Source organism: Manis javanica, chromosome 15 (genome assembly GCF_040802235.1).
Source record: "Manis javanica isolate MJ-LG chromosome 15, MJ_LKY, whole genome shotgun sequence".
In the NCBI taxonomy this organism is placed as follows: domain Eukaryota; kingdom Metazoa; phylum Chordata; class Mammalia; order Pholidota; family Manidae; genus Manis; species Manis javanica.
In genome coordinates, this window is record NC_133170.1 from 38,349,269 (window position 1) to 38,372,178 (window position 22,910).

The 22,910-nt window shown below is 41.3% G+C and overlaps 1 long non-coding RNA gene across 1 annotated transcript; it reads right to left on the minus strand.

Moving 5' to 3' along the window:
• Nucleotides 1-341: 341 nt before the first annotated feature.
• Nucleotides 342-5,402, minus strand: LOC108406672 (uncharacterized). The gene is made up of 6 exons (XR_001855508.3): nucleotides 5,274-5,402; nucleotides 3,762-3,824; nucleotides 2,685-2,747; nucleotides 2,118-2,180; nucleotides 630-680; nucleotides 342-512 (listed from the first exon to the last, which is right to left on the minus strand). It is a non-coding gene; the product is annotated as an uncharacterized lncRNA (long non-coding RNA).
• Nucleotides 5,403-22,910: the final 17,508 nt, after the last annotated feature.

Below are 22,910 nucleotides of genomic sequence, written 5' to 3' on the forward strand. Positions count from 1 at the left end.
GCAGTGAGAATTCTGGAAGACATCAGGAGAGTAACATAAGCAGGCTCTTCTTGGAGAAAAAAACCAAGTGACAGCCGTATCTGGGATTAACTGAAGCTGGAGAAGATGAGAGTAGGAGGCCACTGTGGATGCTGTTACCTCTCTGGGGAGAGGCAGCAGATGCCTCCACACAGACAGACAGATAGTGGTCACTGACACAGACCCGACATGAGACCACCGAGGCACAGAAGTCAAAAGGACAGAGGGCTAGCTTGACAGGGTACCTGGAGGTAGGATTTCCAGACGAGGGACATCAGGCAGTGAAGGACAGGACACCTTTTCCAGTCTAAAGTCATAGGAAGTAAGTATGGTCCTTCCTTCAAGAAGCCCAGGAAAAATGACTGTCCCCTCCATTCACGCAGCTATACGCTCATCTCAGTTCTCAAGTAGAAGGTTAAGATCATGATAATTTCAAAAGAAGGTCATGTGCACAATACCTTTTGCCCCATACCTCCAAGGAATCCTCTTGGACTCTATAATTTCCAGAAGAGAACATAAATCAACACACCCCTTCTCCAGTATGATCATTTCTTCTTGTATTATTTCAGTTTGATTCATCAATTAAAGAAATAATTGTTTTCCATATTTACCTTCACTCCTTTTCGTCCCGTATGACTGTAGCCTGGAATGCCGTAATCTCCCTGTGGACATATCAGTTCATTTCAATTTCTCAGAAATGAAAATGAATTTTAATCTATACCAGGGAGATCATGGTGTCAGGAGAGAAATGCTGATGGCTCCAGGTGTAGAGGCCTAATCAGTGACCTGGGACTCTGGAAACATGCACATTGCTAGATTTTCCTCACTTGCTTGCATATGCTCTGCTGCCTGTGGCCAGCTCCACTCCTCAAACACTGTGGGAGGCACGGGGATGGTCATTCTGGACTCACAGAGTCTGTAGCAGCTACCTGTCTGCAAAATTAGTAGCTGGTCCAAAGGACATAGTGGTGAGTTCCCCCAAAGATAATTATAGACAACCAATAAGACATATGGAAAATGTCATCCTTACAAGGGACCAAAGAAATGCAATTTGCAACAGTAACGAGATACCATTTTTGTCAGCACAACTGTTGAAGATGAAAAAGAGAAAGCGACAGTAGCCGTGAGTGCAGATGCCCCGGAGCGAGCACCCCCCTGAGGAGCACAGGGGTGTGTGCATTGCCTGAGGCTCCTGAGGGCTTTACAATAGAGCTCAAAGCCGTGATTAAATGTGGGTGTATCTTTCACTCAGCTATTCTACTTCTTGAAATTTCTAAGTAGAAATTAATTATGGTGTTGTCCAAAAATTTAGTTACATGCAAGAGTGTTCATTGCTGTGCTATCTGGGAAGCTGCGAGTGAAAAAGTGAAAACTATGTGGCCAATAGTAAGACACTGTTCAAATGAACTAAGGTACATACATTCAGTAGAATATTTTGAAGCTATTCGAAGTCATTTTGGGGAAAAAGTGTATGACATGAAAATATGCTCATAACACATTGCTAAGAAGGAAAAAATAGAGAGGTTTTCACATATCTTCAAGACTATTAATGATAAATGTCTCCAAATGGTGGGATTATGGGTAACTTTTTCCTTCCTCTTTTCTCATCTTTTATGCTTGGTAAATTTTGTACAATATCTATGCATAAAACATCATTTTTGAAAAGGAATAAAAAACTTTTCTTGCATTGGCTACTCCGTGGCCCAAGATCCTTGTGCAGCCGAGTCATGGGAGCAGATGCCCCATTTCGTGCTTTTCCCCCATCTTTGTGCTGTTGCCCAGTTCCGCAAGGAGGGGAGAAATGCGTGGGACTTTTTCAGCTGAATGGCATCTCTACGGTGGCCATATTGGTTGTTAAACCTCTGAAATGCCTGTTCTGACTAGTCCCTTGCCCTCTCTGCGTGCCGCCTTCCCTCTTCCTGTGCTCCCTGCTTTACCGAACCGACTGGCTACAGAATGGGAGTTGCAGTGGGTGGGGGAATTGTCCTCACGTCTTCCTAGGAGGTGTTGAAGCACCTCGGATCCCTCAGGGGCTGAGGCTGGTGGCAGCAACCCCCACTTTTCCCTGCAGAGCCAAGCACCTGGTGCTGGAAGGATACCTGTTTTCCTCACTGCTCAGCTGGCCCCAATGGCCCTGGGGGTCCAAGAATTCCAGGTTCTCCCTAGTAAGTGAGACAAGAAAAGCTTCAGATCAGTAGAATCAGCTCCCACCATGGGAAGTTAACATGGAGAGACTCAGGGTTCTCCGTGAGGGTTCCATGCCCACTAGGGAAACGGGGGTAGGACACACATAACGATCTTCCCAAAGGGCGGCAGGAAAGAGCACAGCCAGGGTAGGCCCCAGAGCTGCTTTCCCAGCGTTACAGGGACTGTGGAGGAGGCAAAGAGAGGACACTCCAGGGAAAGGTGACTCATTTGCTGACTTATTCACTCACCCAACATCATCTATTATCCTAGAAAATGAACTCAAGTGTGATAGCCATGGTCCCCCCCCTCAGCAAGCACAGTGAGAAATGTGATGCTCAGTGAAAGGAAAGGAATGGATTCGCGAAAGCTAGGTGGGCGGTACATGGTGCCTGGATCTTTTCAGGAATTGACACGAATGAAAGAAAAGAATGAAGGCCCTTTTTTCTCAGTTTGTGAGATCTGTAAGAAGTAAGACTTACCTTTCTCCCCCAAAGTCCAGGCCTTCCAGTGCTGCCCTTGGCTTCCACTGACCCAGGAGAACCCTGCGGGGAAACAGCAGGCACAGATGTCAGCACCACGGCCATTCTCAGAGAGCCCATTAGATTCATTTTGCTTTTCATGATGTCATTTCCAGCACGTCCTTGATGCCTCATTACAAGAGACCCAGCCACGGAGGGGAGAGGGGCATCTGGGCTGGGACCAGCTGACACAGCTGCAGTCTTGGACCATGGTCCTCATGAGCAGGGACACCAGCAGCCCAGCTAGGGCCCTGTGGGAAAACGGGAAGGGGCTCTTAGCAGGACGCACGTTGTTCTGAGCATGGAGCATTTGCTGTAATGCACTGATTCTGGTTTGGAATAAGACATTTTGCTGCCATGGCCACTTCTGTGCATACAAATGGGCACAGCACGTTTCAGTTCCTCAGTCTGCACACAGGCAAGGGTGTCTTCCACAAATATGCTAGGAAGGTGACTGAGCAAACATGGGTATGCCTGCCTTCTCAACTTTGTCATTCAGCTGAAGAATCAGTTCCAATCTTTTTTCAGAGGTATCCCTCAGCACCAAACTCTCCTTACTCACCTTAAGAAACTCAGGAACCTCACAGACTCGGAAGGTGAATTCAAAGCTGAACTTAGGAGTCTAATAAACTTGAGAAGGAAGGGATCTTTGTAGAGCTGATTTCAAATAACTAAACCAGGATATGCATAAAACAGATAATTTTTAGAAGTTAGAAAAACGTATTAGGATTTGAAATATTCATGAGTCAGCAAGATCTGTATTCTAGCAAATGCTTTCTTCAGGCTGAAGAAATGGGTCTATGCTTCTCGAGGAAAACCCCGGCAAAGGAAAAAGAGGTGTGCTTAAGCTATAGGAGGAAGCCAAGCAGGGCTAAAAATGTGTCCCTAATTTTAGTCTGGAATTTGTCCCAAATTAATCCAGAAGTGAAATACTCCACATGAAGATATTATAAAGTAAACTGTATATGAAGACATTTTTGGAGTAGGAGGACAATAAGGGCTGGAGATCACTGACAGCCATGTTTTCAAGCCGCTCACCTGAGGTCCTGCACAGCCTGGGCTTCCTTTCATGCCTGTCCGGCCAGTAAGTCCATTTAACCCCTTTGGTAGTAAGAAAAATATAAGATGATGAGGTCAGTGGAAAGTTCACTGCTTCATTAGTGTTTCTGATACACCCGTATGGAGAAACACTGGTGCGGCACTAGAATCTAACTGTCAGCCCCGGGGTCAGGAATGCCTCAGAAGAGCACCTGAGGGAGACCCAGGCTCAGGGAGTCGCCACAGGACCCCTGCTCTGGGCCTAAGGCCTCCATCCCTCCCTGACACGGAGACACGGAGAAGAGACGATGGGGAGGAGTAAGTTCCAGGGCAAGGAAGGGAGATACAGCAGCCAGATAGAGTCCTTAGATGGGTAGGCTACCCGGGCCACTGTGCTCATTATCAGTGTGTAAAATAGAAAGCAAAGTTGTTTCAAGTTGTCATAAAGGAACATTTTAGCAGCAGATCCATATCAGAGGAATTAAAGCATGTTTCCTGCTGCATTTGCCATCAAATGCATGGTTCTCTCACCAAGAAGGGAAAACCAGAGGTGACGGTAATGTTTCTCACTCCCATAGCACCAGCCATAAAACAGCCCAGCTGCCAGTGCACAGCTGGAGCCTCTGGACTAGCTTTGGTTCATGTCCTCGGTATCAAGGGGCCCTGGAGCAGCTAGGTGATGTCACATCTCTTCCCACCGAGGCTGGGGTTGGATCTAGGCTGGTCCCATGGTTAATCTAGAGCACCTACTAGCTGGTGGCTTGTTTCAAGGACCCCAGAACCCTCAAGAGAATTCAAAATTCAAGTTTAGTATAATAACCCAGAACTTTCTAGAAGAAAAATGAATTCCTGTGAAAGTCTTAGGTTGGACACATCTACCCAGGCCCTTCCTGGCAAGTTCAGGCTTTCAGCTGGCTCCATAAGGTAACTAATACCCACATGTTACAAAGCCATTGTCTAGAGATAATGCCAGCATCTTTCTGACATGGACAAGGGACAGAGAAGTCCTGATTCTGACGTCCATATCACTAATAATATGACCAAGAAGATAGCAATGGCTAATGGCACCCAGCCCTCTGGGTGGTCTTCTGGACGCACACTCGGCCCCTGTGAGGTTAGCTTTAGGTGAGAGGAATAACATTTTCCAGTTTCTCACTTTTCCTTCATGGGAGTCTGTATGCAGGACTTCAGTTGAGGAAAATCAATTTGTTTGATCCTGATATTGATGACTAATAGTTAAGGTCTTAATAATTCATTATCAGTAACACACACACGCACAGTGCCAGGTGAATGCAAGAGCATGACGTTCCTCTGTCAGGGAACTGCGAATGTAAAGCAGGTTTGATGGAGCAAAATCTCCCTCTCACAGAATCCCAGAGACATATTATTGCAGGGAGGAGGGCAGGAGCTGATTAGACATTTCTCAGTTATTTTTATGCAGAACTATTTGCCATCTTCCCATCAGAATAACTCGGCATTGCTTATCAATGTTTATGAAATCTTCCTACACACCTGTGGGCCTTGTAATCCTCCAGCTCCCTCTGCACCTTCAGCTCCAGGATTTCCTGGCTCCCGCTGATGAACAAGTTTTCAGCATTAATACTTTCTCCACAAAACTTCCATACAGATTTTTCTCTTCAGAGTACCTAGGACACAGGTATGATTTTGTCTGGCCCGTGACTCACCCTTACTTTCCTAGGATTTTACTTTTCACACTGTCTAAGAAATGAACACAAAGTCGTTTCTTATTCTAGTAAAGAACTGCTCTTTTGCAGTTGAGTCCCAGGGCGTATGGACAGCCATGCAATGTCCTGTACTCGGGATTGCATAGGTCTGCTTGACTCTGGAGCATCTGCGATGCTGTGAAGGAGGCTTTGCCTTGGGCCAGGCCTGTCCTGTTCCCGCAGCTGGACTGATGGACACTGTGTCCCCCCAGCCCCCGTCAGTGGGGATCTCGTCCAGGGCTCAGCACTTTCTATGACATCCTTGTCCAATGTTCACCCATCCTCTGAGCTGTATGCATGAGATCCCCGTGGCCCCATCCCCCACGGAGGACACTACTTACTGAGACCCCTTCGCTCCCCCTCCAGCCTTCCCTCCCCTGGAACAGAAACATCAAAGTATTAGGTGTGTGGTGTCCGCCTGAGAGCTGAACCAGCCTGCTTCATTCCCTGATGGATGTGAGTAACTAGCAGCTCACAGAAATGCTTCCCCGAGACACTTCCCAAAGACAAGGCCTCACGCTGGGCTCTTAAATTACAGACGAACGTCTGGGGGACTGACTGCAAACCAAAGTAAAAGTCACTATCCACCCAGCACCAGTCGGACCACCTCTGACAGTTGTCAGGGAGAATGTTCATAGAATCAAATCATCCTGCGGAGCCTGTCTGCTACCATCCCTCTCCAGCAAACCTACGAAGTACCATCTGCTCCGCAGAGGTTTCCTGTGTGAGCAAGGGGAAGAGGGAGGGTGACGGAGGGAGGAAAACAAGGAAGGACGTTGCTGGGAATTTCAGTAGCATTTCCAGCAGTCTTACCTTTTAGCCTTGCTCCCCTGGACATCCTGAGGTCCCTTCTTCTCCTTGTATCTTCTGGCCTTCCCTAAGGAAAGGTACCCAAACCGGTGTCCAAAGTGACTCTTGCCAGTACCTGCCAGCAGATTATTTTCAAGGTGAAGCTCAGGTGGGTGGGCACTCTGTGCCTTAGAGTGCAAAGCCCCTCCTCCCACAGGCTTGTTCCTTTAACTCTGTTTTCCCCTCTGTCCAAACATGTTCCCTGTCAACCTGCAGGGCTTCCTTACAGAGCCAAGACCGCACACAGGTGCGGGACGCGCTCAGCGCTTCTCTGCTTCACTTCCCGCCACTCTCTAAATACACCTGGCCCAGGCCTTGTGCTGTCAGGGATGCAAGCACCACTGATCGCACAGGAGAATATCAGTACCAGGGGTCTGGGGCCGGGTATGAGCAACTGATGGGAAATGACGCTGCAAGAACTCAGAGATGAGGATAGCTCATTCCCGGGGAGGACTGTTGTGTGCAAAGCTGCTTGACAACAGCCCCTTGCCCGGTCATTGCTGCGGTTTCCTGTGGCAAATGCTGATTCTCAGGCCAGAAAGCCAGCTATTACCTCTAATCTGCCACCACCGAAACTGGCAGGTGCCACACGACCTTCTCTGCAGCCCCTGGGAAATCTCTGTATTCGTGCACAAATGCAGATGACCTCCTCACCAACTTTATTCTTTTTTTTTCAACTTTCATTCTTGATTCCCAGAAGGAGACTTGTGCCCCCATGACTCACAACTTCTCACTTGAAAAGCACTTTATTTATATGTTAAGTGATTTCTTCATGAAGACCCCACAACAGAAAACTCTTGAGTACACATACTTTACCCGGGAGGTGACTCCAGAAAACAATAGTGAGGAATGGGTAAGATGAAACAGGAAGCTCCACATGCAGTGTTGATGAGCAGGAAAACCAGGCCAGCGCACAGCTCAAGGCAGGTGCTCACGGGATGCACCCTGCTGATGAGAGGCTCCCGCCATCCTCTCCTGAGTGAGACAAAGAGTCCCCAGCAAAATGGACTTTCCTGGCTGCCTCTGTGCTCGGTTGTTGAGGACTGGCCATCCTGAGCAAGTGCCATCTAGTTCTAAGACTCAGGGGAGCCTGGTATGATACAAAGTGCTCTGAACACAAGGTCAGAAGATCCGACGGTGCCGCTAGCTGGCAGGGGGAGCCGGGGAAGTGACGTCACCCCTGGGAGGCTGCATCAGCATCTTTATTTGTAAGAATAAATCAGGAATCCTGATTGGAGGGGGCAAATTCACTTTACTACGTGGCTCTTTGAATTGAATTTCTCTCATCACTAGTGAGATTGGGGATTACTTTTCTCCTACGATCTGTATATTTTAGATCTTTGCCCATTTTCCCTTAGGGGTCTCCATCTGGATACACTCTCCACATTTATGAATATACACAGCCCTGGATGTTTTATGTCTTTTATTGCTAAATGTATTACCCTCATTCAAACCAAAAATGGCTGCTTAAATTCAAAGTGAATTTACCCCCTCCAATCAGGATTCCAAATTTTTAAAAGTATGTGATGAGAAGGTGAGGAAATAAGGACCCTCAAATATTCTTGTGAGAAAATATGACTTGGCACACTCTTTTTTTGTTGAGGGTATTACCCTCTTTTATTCTTTTCACATCACTAAATTATTATTTGACTGGCTAATTTGCTGAACTTTCTTATTGACTCAGAATTTTCTAGTATATTCTTATTTCAAATGGAAATACTAATAATTTTGGCTCCTCTTTTCTATATGTATATATCTTATATTCTCATACTATTATGTTGAACAGAATTTCAACAACAGTGTCAAATAATGGTGCTGTTACTTTTCCTAATGGTACTGTTTCAAGTTTTTCGCCATTGTGTGATATGCTGGCAGTTAGTTTGTAATATATATTTTTAATTATGTAAGAGAATATCTTTTTTCCTTTTTAACTTTTTTCCTATTCTCACCAAAGATTTAAGAAAACCAAAAATGGCTGCTTAATTTTACCAACTACCTTCTCAGAATCTACTGCAATTAACATATACGCTTTTTCTTTTCTAATTGAGTATGAACTTGATTGACAAAATATTAGCAAATACTTTACTATTTAACTATTTTCACTTTTCTAGAACAAGCCCCACTTAGTCATCCTATATTTTCTTTCATATATTGTTGTATTTTACTTGCTAATAGATGATTCAGGAATTTTGCATAATTGCTCATAAGTGAGAAATACATTTTTTTCTTTTTGTGAACTATTTTGGTTTTTCTGTCAGCTATGCTAGGTTCATAAAAATAACCTGGAAGGTTTTCTCCTTTCTCCTTGTTCCTAAACATTTTAAGTTACAGAGGAATTATCTATCACTGGAAGATTTTTTTTTGGAATATAGTTGATGTATAGTATTATACTGGTTGCAGATGTACAACATAGTGACTAGATACACATGTTACTAAATGCTCACCAACAAGAAGTGTAGTTCCTTCCCTGTTAGGACACCAATATGTTACAGTATTATTAGTTATATTCTCCATGTTGTAGTTTATGGCTAATTTATTTTATAATATGAAGTTTGTACCTGTTTATCCCTTTCACCTATTTTGCCCATTCCCCCACTCCCGACCCTATGGTAACCAACAGTCTCTTGTCAGTATTTATGGGTCTATTTCTTTTTTGTTTTGTTTTATATTCCACATATAAGTGAAATCATAGGTATTTGTCTTTATCTGACTTTTTGCTTAGTATGATGCCCTCTAGGTACACACACACTGTCACAAATGGCAAGACCATCTTCTCTGTTACAGCTGATGTCCCATTGGCTGATGTCCCATTGTGCACGTACCCCACACCTTCATCTATGCATCTGTGGATGGGCGCAGGGTTGCTTTCACATACTGGCTGTTGTAAATGATGCTGCAGTGAACACTGGGGTGTGTATATCTTTTCAAGTTACTGTTTTGTTTTCTCTGAGTAAATTCCTGGAGGTGAAATTGCTGGGTCACGTGGCATTTCTATTTTAAGTCTGTTGAGGGACCTCACAGTGCTTTCCAGAGCAGCTGCACCAGTTTACATTCCCACAGCAATGTAGGTTTCCCTTTGTCCACATCTTTGCAACATTTGTTATTTCTTTTATTTTGAAACAGTGTTGTTCTGAGTGGGGTGAGTGATACCTCATTGTGGTTTGATTTTCATTTCCCTGATGACTAGTGATGTTCAGCTTATTTTCCTGTGTCTGTTGGCCATCTGGATGTCTTCTTTGGAAAAACGTCTCTTCATGTCCTCTGCCCGTTTTTTACTTAAATTTTTAATTTTTTTGGTGTTCAGTTGTATGAGTTCTTTACATTTTTTGGCTATTAGCCGCTCGTCAGATCTATCATATGCAAGTATATTGTCCATTAACAAAGGAAGATTAAAAACCATAAAACCCTATGATCATCTCAATAGGTGCTGAAGAAGCATTTGACAAAATTCAACATCCGTTCATGATAAAAACTCTTAACACAGTGGATATAGAGGAAACATACCTTAACATAATAAATGGCCATATATGACAAACCCACAGATAACACCATACTCAATGGTGAAATGCTGAAACCTTTCCTGTAAAATCAGGAACAAGACATGAGTGCCCACTCTCACCACTTTTATTCAACATAGTACTGGAAGTCCTAACCATAGAAATCAGACAAAAAAAGGAATAAAAGGCATACAAATTGTTAAGGACGTACCTGTCACTATTTGCTGATGACATTATACTATATATAGAAAACCCTAAAGACTCCACCAAAAACTGGTTGAATTAATAAATGAATTCAGCAAAATTGCATGAAACAAAATCAGTATTCAGAAATCTGTTGCACAGTATACCAGTTATTAACTAGTAGAAAAAGAAATCAAGAAACCATTTACAATTGCTTCAAAAAATAAAATATCTAAGAATAAGCCTAACTGAGAAGGTGAAAGACCTGCAGTCTGAAAACTATAAGACATTGATGAAATAAACTGAAGAAACAAACAAATGGAAATCTATCTTGTGCTCATGGATAGGAAGAATTACTATTGTCAAAATGACAGTCTTGCCCAAAGCAATTTACAATTCAATGCAATCCCCATCAAAAATGAACTGCAGCAAAGAATCCTAAAATGTATACGGAACCACTATAGACCCAGAACGGCCAATGCAATCTTGAGAAAGAACAAACTTGGGTGTATTACACTTCCTGGTTTCAAGCTATACCACAAAGCCACAGTGATTTACACTGTATGGTACTGGTACAAGAACAGATGCATAGATTAAGGGAACAGGATAGAGAGCCCAGATATAAACCTATATATACATGGTCAATTAATATATGACAAAGGAGCCATGAATATACAATGAGGAAAAAACAGTCTCTTCAATAAATTTTTTTTGGGAAAACTAGACAGGTACATGCAAGAGAATGTAACTGAATCACACTGTCTTATACCATACACAAAAGTAAACTCTAAATGGATTAAATACCTAAACACAATACATGAAACCATAAAACTCTTGGAAGAAAATATAGACAAGAATCTTGTGAGCATCAGCATGAGTAATTTCTTTTTTTTGGGGGGTACATTTCCTTGGCAAGGAAAGAGAAGCAACAATAAACAAGTGGGACTACAAACTAAAAAGCTCCTGCACAGCAAAGGAAACCATCAACAAAACAAAAAGCAACCTATTGTTTGGGAGAATATATCTGCAAATGATACATTATTGGAAGTTTGGAAAGAATTTACCCCTGACACCTGCTGGCCCAGAGTGTTAGTCTCACTCCATCCCGTGTTGCAAACCATTTAGGTTTTCTGTGGCTTCTTTAGATTTTGTAATTATCATTCATGCTTCCTTGCACAGTTTACTATTTCATCTTAGTCTCAAATTGTTTATGATAAAATCAGATAAATCATTCTCTCGTTTTTCTCTACCCTCTAAAAGTTATCTCTAATTTCTCGGTCCTAACATTAGGCATTTGTTTCCTTCTTTTCTGGATTATGGTAACTAATAGATTATCCTTTTTACTTTGGGTTTTCTACAGAGGAATTTTTGCTTTTATTATTCAATTAGGTTGTTTTTCTCTGTCTTAATTCTCGATTTTCTGTCTTTATCTTTACTTAGGCTAATTTTGTATTTTCCCTCTAACTTCTTGAATTGAATGATTAATCCATTTGTTTCTATTCTTCCTTACTTAGTAATGAAAGCTTTTTGAGGCAATGCATTTTCCTGAATAGAGCTGTAGCTCTACACCATCAGCTTCAGCAGGCAAGCATTTTCATCATTATTATAGGAAGGTTTTACATTTTTCAATTTTAAATTGTTTTGTTTGCTTTATTGAATTTATTTTATTTTTCAGTGTGAGTGTAACTCCTACTTTTATTACTTACTTTTGGTTTTAATGTATTGCATTCAGAGAATGTGGTCTGTACTACATCTCTTTTTTGGAATATACTGAAGTTTACTTTGTGACCTAATATAAACTTACTTTTTAAAAATGCTTAATGACGGAGCCAAGATGGCGGCGTGAGTAGAGCAGTGGAAATCTCCCAAAAACACATAGAGCTATGAAAATATAACAAAGAAAAATCTTCCTAAAATAGAGACCACAGGACACAGGACAACATCCAGACCACATCCACACCTGCAAGAACCCAGTGCCTTGCGAAGGGGGTAAGATACAAGTCCCGGCCCAGCAGGACCCGAGCACCCCTCCCCCCAGCTCCTGGCGGGTGGAAAGAAACCGGAGCGGTTTTTTTTTTTTTTTTTGGCGAGTGCTTTTTCGAAGCCTTAAAGGGACAGGGACCCCGGTGCTAGGGAGGCAGGGCGGCGGGACTGGTGAGCGGGTGCCTGGGACCAGCGCCTGAGGACAAACAATATCCCGCATTTTTCCCTGCAGGACCAGTGGGCGGGTGCCTGAGACAGGCACTTGAGGACAGAGGAAATCACGCATTTTTCCCCTTTTCCCCTTTTTTTTTCCTCTTTTTGGCGAGTGCTTTTTGGAAGCCTTAAAGGGACAGGGACCCCGGTGCTAGGGAGGCAGGGCGGTGGGCCTGGTGAGAGGGTGCCTGGGACAGGCGCCTGAGGACAAAGAATATCCCGCGTTTTTCCCTGCGGGACCGGTGGGCAGGTGCCTGAGACCGGCACCTGAGGACAGAGGAAATCGTGTGTTTTTCCCCCTTTTTTTTTCTCTTTTTCGCAAGTGCTTTTTGGAAGCCTTAAAGGGACAGGGACCCTGGTGCTAGGGAGGCAGGGCGGCGGGACTGGTGAGCGGGTGCCTGGGACCGGCGCCTGAGGACAAAGAATATCATGCGTTTTTCCCTGCGGGACCAGTGGGTGGGTGCTTTTTGGAAGCCTTGAAGGGACAGGGACGCTGGTGCTAGGGAGGCAGGGCAGCAAGACCAGTGAGCGGGTGCCTGGGACAGGGGCCTGAGGACAAAAAAAAAATCAAGTGTTTTTTCCTTATTTTTTTTAAATTTTTTTTCTGTTCCCTCTCTCATTGTTGCTGTTGTTGTTTTGGTTTGGAGAGTGCTTTTTGGAAGTCTTAAAGGGGCAGGACAGGTCACTTAGACCAGAGGCAGGGAATCTGGGGATCTCTGGGCACTCTAACCCCCTGGGTAGCAGGGAGCACAAAGGCCCCTTACAGAGATAAATAGCCTCCCAGCCACTCCCCCTCCAACCGGGCTCCACCATTTTGGAGGAGCAGCCCCAGCCAGGCCACGCCCACAGCAACAGCGGAGATAAACCCCATAGCAACCGGGCAGGAAGCAGAAGCCCTGTCTGCACACAGCTGCCCAGCACAAGCCACTAGAGGTCGCTATTCTCCCAGGTGAGGAAGGTCACAAACCAACAAGAAGGGAAGCTCTTCCAGTGGTCACTTGTACCAGCTCTGCACACTATCTCTATCACAATGAAAAGACAAAACTACAGGCAGACAAATATCACAGAGACAACACCTGAGAAGGAGACAGACCTAACCAGTCCTCCTGAAAAAGAATTCAAAATAAAAATCATGAACATGCTGACAGAGATGCAGAGAAAAATGCAAGAGCAATGGGATGAGATGCAGAGAAAAATGCAAGAGCAGTGGGATGAAGTCCGGAGGGAGATCACAGATGTCAGGAAGGAGATCACAGAAGTGAAACAATCCCTGGAAGGATTTATAAGCAGAATGGATAAGATGCAAGAGGCCATTGAAGGAATAGAAGCCAGAGAACAGGAACGTATAGAAGCTGACATAGAGAGAGATAAAAGGATCTCCAGGAATGAAACAACACTAAGAGAACTATGTGACTAAGCCAAAAGGAATAACATTCGTATTATAGGGATACCAGAAGAAGAAGAAAGAGGAAAAGGGATAGAAAGTCTCTTTGAAGAAATAATTGCTGAAAACTTCCCCAAACTAGGGGAGGAAATAATCGAACAGACCATGGAATTACACAGAACCCCCAACAGAAAGGATCCAAGGAGAACAACACCAAGACACATAGTAATTAAAATGGCAAGGATCAAGGACAAGGAAAGAGATTAAAGGCAGCTAGTGAGAAAAAGGTCACCTATAAAGGAAAACCCATCAGGCTAACATCAGACTTCTCAACAGAAACCCTACAGGCCAGAAGAGAATGGCATGATATACTTAATGCAATGAAACAGAAGGGCCTTGAACCAAGGATACTGTATCCAGCACGACTATCATTTAAATATGATGGTGGGATTAAACAATTCCCAGACAAGCAAAAGCTGAGGGAATTTGCTTCCCACAAACCACCTCTACAGGGCATCCTACAGGGACTGCTCTAAATGGGAGCACTCCAAAAAAGAGCACAGAACAAAACACACAACATATGAAGAATGGAGGAGGAAGAATAAGAAGGGAGAGAAGAAAAGAATCTTGAGACAGTGTATATAACAGCTCAATAAGCGAGCTAAGTTAGGCAGTAAGATACTAAAGAAGCTAACCTTGAACCTTTGGTAACCACGAATCTAAAGCCTGCAATGGCAATAAGTACATATCTCTCAATAGTCATCCTAAATGTAAATGGACTTAATGCACCAATCAAAAGACACAGAGTAATAGAATGGATAAAAAAGCAAGACCCATCTATATGCTGCTTACAAGAAACTCACCTTAAACCCAAAGATAAGCATAGACTAAAAGTCAAGGGATGGAAAAACATATTTCAGGCAAACAACAGTGAGAAGAAAGCAGGGGTTGCAGTACTAATATCAGACAAAATAGACTTCAAAACAAAGAAAGTAACAAGAGATAAAGAAGGACACTACATAATGATAAAGGGCTCAGTCCAACAAGAAGATATAACCATTCTAAATATATATGCACCCAACACAGGAGCACCAGCATATGTGAAGCAAATACTAACAGAACTAAAGAGGGAAATAGACTGTAATGCATTCATTTTAGGAGACTTCAACACACCACTCACCCCAAAGGATAGATCCACCGGGCAGAAAATAAGTAAGGACACAGAGGCACTGAACAACACCCTAGAACAGATGGACCTAATAGACATCTATAGAACTCTACATCCAAAAGCAACAGGATATACATTCTTCTCAAGTGCCCATGGAACATTCTCCAGAATAGACCACATACTAGCTCACAAAAGGAGTCTCAGTAAACTCCAAAATATTGAAATTCTACCAACCAATTTTTCAGACCACAAAGGTATAAAAGTAGAAATAAATTCTACAAAGAAAACAAAAAGGCTCACAAACACATGGAGGCTTAACAACATGCTACTAAATAATCAATGGATCAATGAACAAATCAAAATAGAGATCAAGGAATATATAGAAACAAATACAACAACAACACTAAGCCCCAACTTCTGTGGGACGCAGCGAAAGCAGTCTTAAGAGGAAAGTATATAGCAATCCAGGCACACTTGAAGAAGGAAGAACAATCCCAAATGAATAGTCTAACATCACAATTATCGAAACTGGAAAAAGAAGAACAAATGAGGCCTAAAGTCAGCAGAAGGAGGGACATAATAAAGATCAGAGAAGAAATAAACAAAATTGAGAAGAATAAAACAGTAGCAAAAATCAACAAAACCAAGAGCTGGTTCTTTGAGAAAATAAACAAAATAGATAAGCCTCTAGACCAACTTCTTAAGAGAAAAAGAGAATCAACACAAATCAACATAATCAGAAATGAGAATGGAAAAATCACGACAGACTCCACAGAAATACAAAGAATTATTAAAGACTACTATGAAAACCTATATGCCAACCAGCTGGAAAACCTAGAAGAAATGGACAACTTCCTAGAAAAATACAACCTCCCAAGACTGACCAAGGAAGAAAAACAAAAGTTAGACAAACCAATTACGAGCAAAGAAATTGAAACGGTAATCAAAAAACTACCCAAGAACAAAACCCCGGGGCCGGACGGATTTACCTTGGAATTTTATCAGACACAGAGAGAAGACATAATACCCATTCTCCTTAAAGTGTTCCAAAAAATAGAAGAAGAGGGAATACTCCCAAACTCATTCTATGAAGCCAACATCACCCGAATAACAAAACCAGGCAAAGATCACACCAAAAAAGAAAATTACAGACCAATATCCCTGATGAATGTAGATGCAAAAATACTCAATAAAATATTAGCAAACAGAATTCAACAGTATATCAAAAGGATCATACACCATGACCAAGTGGGGTTCATCCCAGGGATGCAAGGATGGTACAACATTCGAAAATCCATCAACATCATCCACCACATCAACAAAAAGAAAGACATAAACCACATGATCATCTTCATAGATGCTGAAAAAGCATTTGACAAAATTCAACATCCATTCATGATAAAAACTCTCATCAAAATGGGAATAGAGGGCAAGTACCTCAACATAATAAAGGCCATATATGATAAACCCACAGCCAGCATTATACTGAACAGCGAGAAGCTGAAAGCATTTCCTCTGAGATCGGGAACAAGACAGGGATGCCCACTCTCCCCACTGTTATTTAACATAGTACTGGAGGTCCTAGCCACGGCAATCAGACAAAACAAAGAAATACAAGGAATCCAGATTGGTAAAGAAGAAGTTAAACTGTCACTATTTGCAGATGATATGATACTGAACATAAAAAACCCTAAGGACTCCACTCCAAAACTACTAGAACTGATATTGGAATACAGCAAAGTTGCAGGATACAAAATTAACACACAGAAATCTGTAGCTTTCCTATACACTAACAATGAATCAATAGAAAGAGAAATCAGGAAAACAATTCCATTCACCATTGCATCAAAAAGAATAAAATACCTAGGAATAAACCTAACCAAAGAAGTGAAAGACTTATACTCTGAAAACTACAAGTCACTCTTAAGAGAAATTAAAGGGGACACTAATAAATGGAAACTCATCCCATGCTCATGGCTAGGAAGAATTAATATCATCAAAATGGCCATCCTGCCCAAAGCAATATACAGATTTGATGCAATCCCTCTCAAATTACCAGCAATATTCTTCAATGAATTGGAACAAATAATTCAAAAATTCATATGGAAACACCAAAGACCCCGAATAGCCAAAGCAATCCTGAGAAGCAATCCTGAGAAAGAAGAATAAAGTAGGGGGCATCTCACTCCCCAACTTCAAGCTCTACTACAAAGCCATAGTAATCAAGACAATTTGGTACTGGCACAAGAACAGAGCCACAGACCAGTGGAACAGATTAGAGACTCCAGACATTAACCCAAACATATATGGTCAATTAATATTTGATAAAGGAACCATGGACATACAATGGCAAAATGACAGTCTCTTCAACAGATGGTGCTGGCAAAACTGGACAGCTACATGTAGGAGAATGAAACTCGACCATTGTCTAACCCCATATACAAAGGTAAACTCAAAATGGATCAAAGACCTAAATGTAAGTCATGAAACCATTAAACTCTTGGAAAAAAACAGGCAAAAACCTCTTAGACATAAACATGAGTGACCTCCTCTTCTTGAACATATCTCCCCGAGCAAGGAAAACAACAGCAAAAATGAGCAAGTGGGACTACATTAAGCTGAAAAGCTTCTGTACAGCGAAAGACACCATCAATAGAACAAAAAGGAACCCTACAGTATGGGAGAATATATTTGAAAATGACAGATCCGATAAAGGCTTGACATCCAGAATATATAAAGAGCTCACACACCTCAACAAACAAAAAACAAATAACCCAATTAAAAAATGGGCAGAGGAACTGAACAGACAGTTCTCTAAAAAAGAAATACAGATGGCCAAGAGACACATGAAAAGATGCTCCACATCGCTAATTATCAGAGAAATGCAAATTAAAACTACAATGAGGTATCACCTCACACCAGTAAGGATAGCTGCCATCCAAAGGACAAACAACAACAAATGTTGACGAGGCTGTGGAGAAAGGGGAACCCTCCTACACTGCTGGTGGGAATGTAAATTAGTTCAACCATTGTGTAAAGCAGTATGGAGGTTCATCAAAATGCTCAAAACAGACCTACCATTTGACCGAGGAATTCCACTCCTAGGAATTTACCCTAAGAATGCAGCAATCAAGTTTGAGAAAGACAGATGCACCTCTATGTTTATCGTAGCACTATTTACAATAGCCAAGAATTGGAAGCAACCTAAATGTTCATCGGTAGATGAATGGATAAAGAAGATGTGGTACATATACACAATGGAATACTACTCAGCCATAAGAAGTGGAAAAATCCAACCATTTGCAGCAACATGGATGGAGCTGGAGAGTATTATGCTCAGTGAAATAAGCCAAGCGGAGAAAGAGAAATACCAAATGATTTCACTCATCTGAGGAGTATAGGAACAAAGGAAAAACTGAAGGAACAAAACAGCAGCGGAATTACAGAACCCAAAAATGGACTAACAGGTACCAAAGGGAAAGGAACTGGGGAGGATTTGTGGGCAGGGAGGGATAAGGGGGGGGGGAGAAAAAGGGGGGTATTAAGATTAGCATGCATGGGGGGGAGGGAGAAAGGGGAGGGTGGGCTGCACAACACAGAGAGGACAAGTAGTGACTCTACAACATTTTGCTAAGCTGATGGACAGTAACCGTAATGTGGTTGTTAGGGGGGACCTGATATAGGGGAGAGAATTGTAAACACAGTATTCTTCATGTAAGTGTAGATTAAAGATTAAAAAAAAAAAAGAAAGAAAGAAAGAAAAGGGAGATTACTCCTTGATAGGATAAAACTATTGGTAAATCAAAGATCAACGCATGCTTTAAATATCCTTAATGTTGATCACTTAAAGGGTGTCAGATGATCAGCTATGGAGGTACTCTTTTCTGATAATATTCCTTTCTCTTAATAAAAAAAAAAAAAAAGCAGTTCCTGTGTGCTGACCTCCAATGAGTTCTGCACAGTGGTATAGAGGGCATGTCAAAGTGTGGGCAAAGGGTCTGTTTGTTTCTATGCAGAAGATCAAGGCCTAGCTTGGATACCCAGAAAATGAACTAAGATACGATATGAGGAGGAGCTTCCGGCATCAGCACTCTCTGGAGGACTTGTGCCGGGGGATGATCATCAAAAAGCCTCCACAGGGATCTGGGCGATGCTGTGGTTGTGGCTGCATCCACCCCACCGTTTCCTGGACTTGCCATTGGAATGAGGAGGGAGATGTCTAGGCTGGCATGTGCATACAGTGAGACAACGAATTTGACCAGATCTGTACTGTTGGAACTCAACCAGGAGTTGGGAGGGGTGCAAGTTGTAGCACTCCAAAATCTCATGACTATAGACTATCTATGGTTAAAAGAACATATGGGATGTGAACAAATCCCAGAAATGGGCTGCTTTAATTTGTCTGATTTCTCTCAGACTGTTCAAGTACAGTTGGACAATATCCATCATATCATAGACAAATTTTCACAAGTGCCTAGGGTGCCTAAATGGTTTTCTTGGCTTCACTGGAGATGGATGGTAATTATAGATTTGCTTTGTTTATGTCACCGTATTCCTATTATGTTAATATGTGTGTGCAAATTAGTTAGTAGTTTAAAACCTATACATACTTAAGGTACTCTACAAGAATATATGTCAAAGAAATAATCAATCCTCCCATGTTTCCTTCCATATGCTACATCTGTAGCTTTTCTTCTTCCTTCCTAATTACAACCCTTAAATAGAATTCTTGCCTCATATCGAATTTACCGAGTATCATAATTCCTCCAGGTGGTAAAGATACCTCGAGACAAGTGCTGGGCATAGAAGCCACAGGGCATAAATCTGCAAAGAAGTAAAAAGCTAACCTTTTCAAACAATATGGCTTCTCTCTCACTTACCAACTTTACATTTCCCTGTATGGCCCCGGAAGATGACTGGTTAGCCAGAGACGGGTAAGATTCCTCAAGGGAGGAACAACCTAAGACAGGCACAGTCGCTGGGGGGCCATCAGGTGAGAATTTGGGGATCAACAGAGGTGAGGCTCAGAACCTCACCCCCCCTGCTTTGAGAGAAATCTTCTGCATCCGTGGATGTCTTGCTGCCCTTGTCTAGCCTGGATTAATACTTAGTCCATAGGCACACACCTGATCATCTGATCATCTACATTTGCCCTCTTACAGCACTAAACTATGTTTTCTACCTTTATCTTGCATCTACCTACCACTTCAGCATTTTATTAAAAATAAAAATAATAATAATAATAGAGGGAGAAATGTGGGATCAACATATAAATTAAGTACAAAAATCAAATGAATATTCATATTTGACCTGATTGTTTATAGGTCATAATGCATGATCAAAACCGAAAGTTTCTGTGATGAATGCCCTTGTACTGTTCACCATGTAAGAATTTATTCACTATGTAAGAATTCGTTCACCACGTAAGAACTTGTTCGTTATGCTTCAGAAGATTGGAGACTGACGAGAATTAGGCTTGAGATGGATTAATGATTGTACATTGAGCATTGACCGACCTATACTGAATTTTATTGTTGTTAACAACCATTTGACCAATAAATATGAGAGATGCCCTCTCAAAAAAAAAATGCTTAATGAATACTTGAAAAAAATTCTTGTGATAACATAGCATTCTTTATTAATCTTTTAGGTCACACTTATTTAATTTTGTCTATCTAATCTCTCTAGGATGAAAAGAAGTGCACCAGCATTTCCGTGTAGTTTCATAAATTCTCTTTTGTTTCCTGTAGTTTGGGCTTTACATATTTCTAGACCATGTCAGTTATTTCATAAGGTTTATAACAGTTTTATCTTCATTGTTGACCATATTTGTTGCTTGTTTACCATTATTATCTCACCTCTGGCTGCAGCTGTGCCACCCCTCGGTCACAGAAGGACATCTGCCTTGGCTCACTGTCATATCCCAGGTCTTTCCAGATGCCTGGTCAATACTCGGCATGCAACAAATACTGGTTAAAAAAATAGCAAAGGAAAAAAAACAAGGAAGGGAAGGTTATAAAAACATGCGCCCTATACCTCATTTAATATATTTTTTATTGATCTCAACATTGTGTGGTAAAACATCATAAGCCCTGCTTTCTCTTGGAGAACGTATCACTAATGTCAAATACCAAAGCTCTTTATTTTAGATGTATCTCTGGTAGACAGAATTTGGCTGGATTCAGCTTTCTGATCCAATCTGTGAATCTTTTTCTTTTAAGAGGAGGATTTAAGCTCTTTTTAGTTTATATTATAAAACATACGTTTGGACTTACTTCTGTCATCTCTAATTTATAGATTTATCCTTTGCTTTTCCTCACTGTTTCTTTTAGTTTAGCCTTATGGTCTGTTTTCCCGTTTTTTTCTATTTCTCCTCTATTGATCATTAGTTTGGAAGAATATATATCAGATTTTTACTTAGAGAAAACCAAGTAAAATTATTTGTAAATAAAATGTTTTAATTTATTTATAAACTCATCAACTTTAAAAGTGAAACAAAATCTATGACCCCCACCTACAAAAGATAGGAAAATTAGTCTGCTTACATTTATTTGCTCTTCTTTAATTTTTTATTTGCATTTTATAGGGGCAAGGGGAGTCTCCCAGTCTCTTATCATGAAGTTATCTTTTAAACTTTAGGCTTTTTATATGGTAGTTTTTCTTTCAAGAGTTATAATTCTTGCTTTGTGATCACAATACTACAGTTATTTCAGTTTTACTTCTAAGTTTAAATAGAATTAATTTGTCCTGTAAGTCCATTTCCATTCTTGGGTTATTTATTTTGATTCTCCTTTTTGCCATGTAAGGCAACAAGATCAGTCTCATCCAATAGAAATGGCATGCAATGCAATTTGTAATTTTATATTTTTTAGCAACCACATTAGCAAAGAAATAGATGGAATAAATTAAATAATGTATTTTCCTTAACCCAATGTATCCAAAATATTATTCAATGTGTAATTAATATAAATATTATTAATGAAACATTTTGCATTCTTTTTTCATACTAAGTCCTCAGAATCTGATATGTATGTTACTCCTATAGCATATCTCAACTCAGACTAGGCACATTTCAGGTGCCCAATAGCCACATGTGTAGAACGGCTCCCACAGTGGAAGCACAACTTACTGTGGTGCACACGGAGAACGCCCATGCTCTTCCGGTTCTTGGTCCAAGGTCTTCCACCCCACAGCCCTAGGCTAGGGAGATCCGTGTCTGAGCACATGCACTGTCTTCACAGCAAACACCAGTTAGAAAGCACTGCGGTGGCTGACTTTTTGGATGTGGTTAATTAGTACAGTGCTTCTCAAGCTTTAACATGTGCAGGAACTACCTGGCATCTTGTTAAAAGGCAGGCCCTGATTCAGTAGCTCTGGAGTGGACCCTGAGATTCTGCGTTTTTAACAAGCTCCCAGAAAACCCTGGTCTTTGGAAAACTCATGAGCAGCAAGGGAAAAGGTTATATACACAAAGTCTGTCATAACTGAGAATGTCTTTCTGATACCTTTTCAGATTGTCGCTTACAGCAATCTAAACCAGTGTTAATAAAAATGTAACACAAGCCATATATAGAGTATGGCTATAGAATTCCCAGGTCTCAGCCTATCTGCCTCTGTGCTCTTTATCACCAAGTTACTGTCTTCTGGAATCTGAATTTGCTGAGATAGTTTATATGGCCAGCCTAATTTATTTTTTATTCTGCTTTCTGGATATTTTAGCTTTATCCTTAAATAACAACCAATCGTTATTCATTTATTTTTTTTTTCTGGAGCATGGTGAGAGTTTTTGATCTGTGAATTCATATATTCTTCTACTTTAAGAAAGTTTTCATCTAATTCTGTATTTCCTCAACTAAAAGATACATTTATTCACATTTTATCTTTCTCAAACTGAGAAACACCTTGTGATATATTCACTTAATATGTTTCTATCTCCTTTTATTCCCCAAAAAGCTATTTTTAAATTAATGTTGCATCTTGTAATTAATGATAGTTTGGGACCAAAGAAATACAATATGTTTTATATTTACTTCCAATTTCTTCTGTTTTTTTTTTTCTTTCCAGGAAGACCATATAGTCCTATGCTGTTTCTGTATTTGTTTGCCATCATTATTCTCTCTAACCATTTTCTCTCTTTATCCTTGTTCT